This window comes from Lipotes vexillifer, unplaced genomic scaffold (genome assembly GCF_000442215.2).
Source record: "Lipotes vexillifer unplaced genomic scaffold, Lipotes_vexillifer_v1.1 scaffold56, whole genome shotgun sequence".
Lineage (NCBI taxonomy): Eukaryota > Metazoa > Chordata > Mammalia > Artiodactyla > Lipotidae > Lipotes > Lipotes vexillifer.
In genome coordinates this window covers 699733-704952 of record NW_006798991.1, presented here as the reverse complement: position 1 = coordinate 704952, position 5220 = coordinate 699733, and the positions used below count along the sequence as shown (strand labels likewise).

The 5220-nt window shown below is 44.0% G+C and overlaps 1 protein-coding gene across 1 annotated transcript in view; it reads left to right on the top strand.

Moving 5' to 3' along the window:
* The first annotated feature begins 4281 nt into the window (after window positions 1–4281).
* ZNF322 (zinc finger protein 322) overlaps window positions 4282–5220 on the top strand; it is a 13449-nt gene continuing 12510 nt past the window's right edge. Inside the window, exon 1 of the mRNA XM_007471252.1 lies at window positions 4282–4402. The gene's annotated coding sequence lies outside the window, so the exon portion shown is untranslated. The remainder of the gene's footprint in view (window positions 4403–5220) is intronic.

Sequence of the window (5220 nt, the reverse complement as noted above, 5' to 3'; positions counted from 1 at the left end):
AGGAGGTGAAGAATAGCAATGCTATCCTACTGGAATTGCTGAAACATGAACATGGTGATTTATTTTCTAAAAATACATTACTGATTTTTTTTTTTAAGAAGATGTTGGGGGTAGGAGTTTATTAATTTATTTATTTATTTTTGCTGTGTTGGGTCTTCGTTTCTGTGTAAGGACTTTCTCTAGTTGTGGCAAGCGGGGGCCACTCTTCATCGCAGTGCGCGGGCCTCCCACTATCATTGAATGTGATGGTTAGAATTCTACCTACCAGATAAAAGCAACATTCCAAGGAATAGGGGACAATGAACTGGAAGAAACCTGGCTCTCTGAAGAGTCGTGGAACAAAGCAATCATAACAGCCGTAGACTGCCTATCTCTTTTCGTAAAGTCTCCTCTGGTCCCTGCAGACAGAATAACCCACTTCCTTCAACATTCTTATGGTACTTTGTACAGATCTTTCCTCTAGTTCATATGCTATTGAATTAAACTTTTCTCGTGCACAGGGGTAGCAAAGCAAAATCCATCCTGATTGACTGACAGTGGATATTGTATTGAGAAGGTACCTGAGCTTAAGTTTTTGTAAAGTGGAAAAGAAAATTCACAAGTGATTGGTGTTAGTGCCATGGATATGGGGGAAGAAGCTAATAATTTACTCTACAGATTTGCCACCTCTGAACTAGGCAAATATCTATTTCATTTTTCAACTATGATTTATTAATGATAGGAACCAATTTTTAAAATTTTCTACTTCCAGTGCCCAACTAGATCACAGGGTAGAATGCAAATTGCATGAGTTTTAAAGGTAAAATGAGACACCCAAATTAACTTTCCAACTGTGAGAAGCCACTTTGAGGTACTTATTCATTCTCCTCTTGCTTGGTTATACTTCAGTGGGAAAATCTGAGATACCTGGGAAATCAGGAGGTGAAGAATAGCAATGCTATCCTACTGGAATTGCTGAAACATGAACATGGTGATTTATTTTCTAAAAATACATTACTGATTTTTTTTTTTAAGAAGATGTTGGGGGTAGGAGTTTATTAATTTATTTATTTATTTTTGCTGTGTTGGGTCTTCGTTTCTGTGTAAGGACTTTCTCTAGTTGTGGCAAGCGGGGGCCACTCTTCATCGCAGTGCGCGGGCCTCCCACTATCATGGCCTCTCTTGTTGCGGAGCACAGGCTCCACACGCGCAGGCTCAGTAGTTGTGGCTCACGGGCCTAGTTGCTCCGCGGCATGTGGGATCCTCCCAGACCAGGGCTCGAACCCGTGTCCCCTGAATTAGCAGGCAGATTCTCAACCACTGTGCCACCAAGGAAGCCCTACATATTACTGATTTTTATCTTTGGATTCAATCAAACAGAAGATTATTTCTTGTGAGAAAAATTCCTCTGAATCAGGGTTCTGGCGAATGACTAATAGAATAGATGGGAGCCTGATGAATAGAGTATCTATGGCCAGTTGAGGTTCCTCCCTCCAAATTCTAAAAGTAAGGGTTTCTGAACAAGACCAAAGCAACACAGATATATTTTCCTGCTCTGATCTCAGATTCCTTCTCCCATTCAAGGCTAGTTCCTCTTCGTACTGCAGACCTCAGCCTCTCCTGTCTCCTAAGCGGCCTCTCTACATCAAATAAATACCCCTTTCCTGAATCCTCATCCTTTCTATGAACTTGTTTCCTTTAGCAACATATTAAAATCTCCCCCACCCTGAAGCCCTAGGCCCTACTCACTGTTTAAGATGTGTTCCATGCTAGAGATGGTCTTTCTTTGTTCTTCTTAATAGCCAAGCTTCTGAAAGAAAAGCTGATGCTACCTGCATTCCCTACTTCCTTTTCCACCACACTCCACAGAAGCTGCCCTTACTGAAGAAAAAAAACCTCTTTTTTTCTAAACTCCGAAAAGCCTCTTTAGAGAGGCAGGATAGGGTAGTGGTAACAAGCACAGACTCAGAAGCCAGACTCCCAGTGTTTAAATCCCCATTCTGCCTCTTAACAGCTGCATGATTTTGCCCAAATTACTTATCCTCCTTGTACCTCATCTTCCTCATCTATAATATGGGGTTATTGTGAGAATTAAAGCACACAGTGTTGTTGGATGATTGAGCTAATACTGTAAAGTGCCTATAACAGCACTTAGAACATAGTAATTCTCATGTAAACTTTATACAATGTTCTTTGGTGCTATCTCATCTGATCCCGTTATTTGACATTGCTCTCAATAACCTTTTAATTGAGCCTCTCCTCCCTTGGTTGCCATGACCCTTTTTTTCATTTTCCTAATTTTCTGGCTACTCTACCTTATTCTTTATCCTTGTCTCCACGCTTCCTGTTTTGCTTCTCTCTATATGTAAAACTAAAATAAAATCATCCTTCTAAAGATTTTAAGGTTGGGGATAATTTAGCTACCCCATGAATGGATTCCCATTTCTTACAAGATAAAGTCCATTAACTGAAGTCACATTAAAACATCTCTGACCTATTTCCCATCTTCCATTCCAGTCCCATCTTCAACTCCTTGCTTCCATTCCTTCAAGCCTCACCTCATGCCCCACATTCTACAGTCATTTCTGACCCTTTCTCAAACAAGTGCTCCTTCTCTCTGCTCCCACACTACCTTATGTAACTTCTACCTCTATCACACCACTTGCTATCTCCATAGTAGGCTGTGAACCGTTAGAGGAATGGGACTGAGTCTTTCCTGCCTTTAAATTCCTAATACTCAGCATCATGTCAGGTGAACTGGAAGTGCTCAATAAACATGTGTTGAGTGAATGAAACAATGAATAAAATGAGCTCTTTGCTTGGGTCAATGTATCTTTAAAGAAAAAGCTGAAGAGTTCAGTTCAACAATTATTGAGACCTTCCTATACACAGTGCAGGAATCAGAACTCAGTACTTTTCCACTATACAGTCACCACTACTGATACAGCCCTGTAAGTACAATGATGGCAAGCACAGGCTCTGGTATGAATGTTCGTATTTCAGCTTCACTAGTTACTAAATGTGTGATCTTGGGCAAGGTACTCAATCTCTTCCTGCACCAGTTTTCTCCTAAGATAAAAATAATAATAAACATCTCATAGAAAATTTTTTTGAATTTTATTTTATTTTTTTACATATCAGGTTCTTATGAGTTATCCATTTTATACATATTACTGCATACATGTCAATCCCAATCTCCCAATTCATCACTCATAGAATTTTTGTTACAAGTTAAAGGGATAATACACGTAAAATGATAAGAACAATGTCTGGAACATATCACATACTCTAGAGTTATTAAAAATTATTTCAAATATTAAGAAGGCTCTGGATAGAATATTTGGGCCTTACTTGGAAGTTTTCATTAAAAACAAACATGAAACTAACCTGCAACTCCTCTGGGGAAGAATTCCAGAATTAGGAACATGATTAGTTAATCTTGAATAAACGACTGCTATGACCCTGATGATGCTCTCACCACTCCCTAAACTCAGTATTTTTCTCCCAATCCAAGTTCTTAGTCTCACTACCCAGCCTTTTGTCCTCTATATTCCTAGTACTAATCCTTCCCCTTTGATGTCTGAGGGATTTTAGGAAACTTTTTTTTCACTGAACAATTGAGCAAGGGGAGATGTAGATATAGGTATATTTACTTCTCTCTGAAGGAAATCTCATTTCTGCTCCAACCCAGACATAGGTGATTACTTAAGTTGATTCCAGCCCATAAACAATCAGGAAGGACTGGGAAACCTCCTACAATCAGAGCAGTCCTATCCTGCTCTGCAGTTTTCTCTGCCCACACAAAGCCAACACTATCCCCCCTTTAAAGCATTTCATTCATCTCTCTGGCCACATCTTGGGTGGCGGAGCGCTTCCACCGTGTTTTGGTATCCTCCATTTCTTCCAGATCCTTCGGGTTGTTTTCCACAGGGTCGGTGGCATCCATCTCTTCTGACGCTACTCCTGCCTCGAGTCCTCTTTTAACAGCCTTCAGGAAAGAGAACATAAGTCGGAAACAGTAAGATAAACAGGGTTGCTTCTTCTTAGGCAAGGTGGTAGTGGGGTCCTCTCGTCACCCCCAGACGTCAGTAGCAACGGAAAGGATCCCTAAATAAGGTCCTCGACCGCTCCGCCCCGAAACACCAAGGGCCCCGGAGCGCAGGCGCCCCAGAGCCCCGCCCCCGGTCCAGAGGCTCGGCCCCTATTGGCCCAGAGGCCGGGGGTGGACCGCCCCAGTGGCTGAACAGGGGGTGATCATGTGATTCGCGGGGGCGGGGCTGCGCCGGCCGCTTCCCAGCCAGACTGAAAGGGCTCGGGTAGCCGGCCTTGTCGGCCCTTAAAGAGCCCCCTGGATGGCCTGGCCTCAACTGCCCTCGCCGAGCCACGCAAAGGGGGCTGCTTCTGGTTCTCGTCGGCCTCTCAAGTTGGCTTTCCTTCTTTTCCCGAAGGTGGGCCCTTAGGTTTACCGCCCGGAGCCTGCGGCCGCCGGGAAACCCATACCCGAGTGTCCGGAGAGTAACCGGAAGTGCCGTCCCAGGCGGAGGGGCGGCGCCGGCTGCTGCCGTGGTAAGCGCGGCCCGCGGGGCCTGGGAGGGGCATGGCCTGCGGGGCCCAGGGCTCGGGGGAGGGGTTCTGCGGGACCCGAGACCCCCTCGGCCTCCGCCTGGTAGGAGCAGCCTCTGGTCCTCGCAACAGAGCGGGGTCTGGGACCCCCCCCGACGGCGACTGAAAGGAGGTCAATGAAAAGTTGAAGGAAGAGAAGCTTAGTACTATCGTTCCTGGAGATAATAGTAAACACTGCCAGGCACTTTTCTAAGTGATCTAAGTGTATCTTTCACTTTGGGGGAAAAAAAAAACAAGGACGTTGAATGTTCTCCACCCACCGCCCACCCCTATCTTTAAGGCAGAGATTGGTCATGTTGCATCGAAGCTGTATGCAGAAAAATCTGGTTTGTTTAATCATTCCATAACCATTTTTGGAAACCGGCATTATATATAGCTTTGTATCATATGCACTTATCAACTGCATCTTGAGGTTTATAGTGGTAGAAGAATGGGTCATTGATCTCAGAAGTTGAGGTAAGAGTTGAAACGAGTAGAACAGGACTCAGGGCTTTATTATGAAGTTAAGGTTAGTCATTACCCAGAAGGATTCTCAATGTTTTGTCTAGAGCTGTTTGGGAAGGAACTGATGGCTACCAGTGGCAGGTGCTTCTTGCAGGAGAAAATAGAATGTAGGGA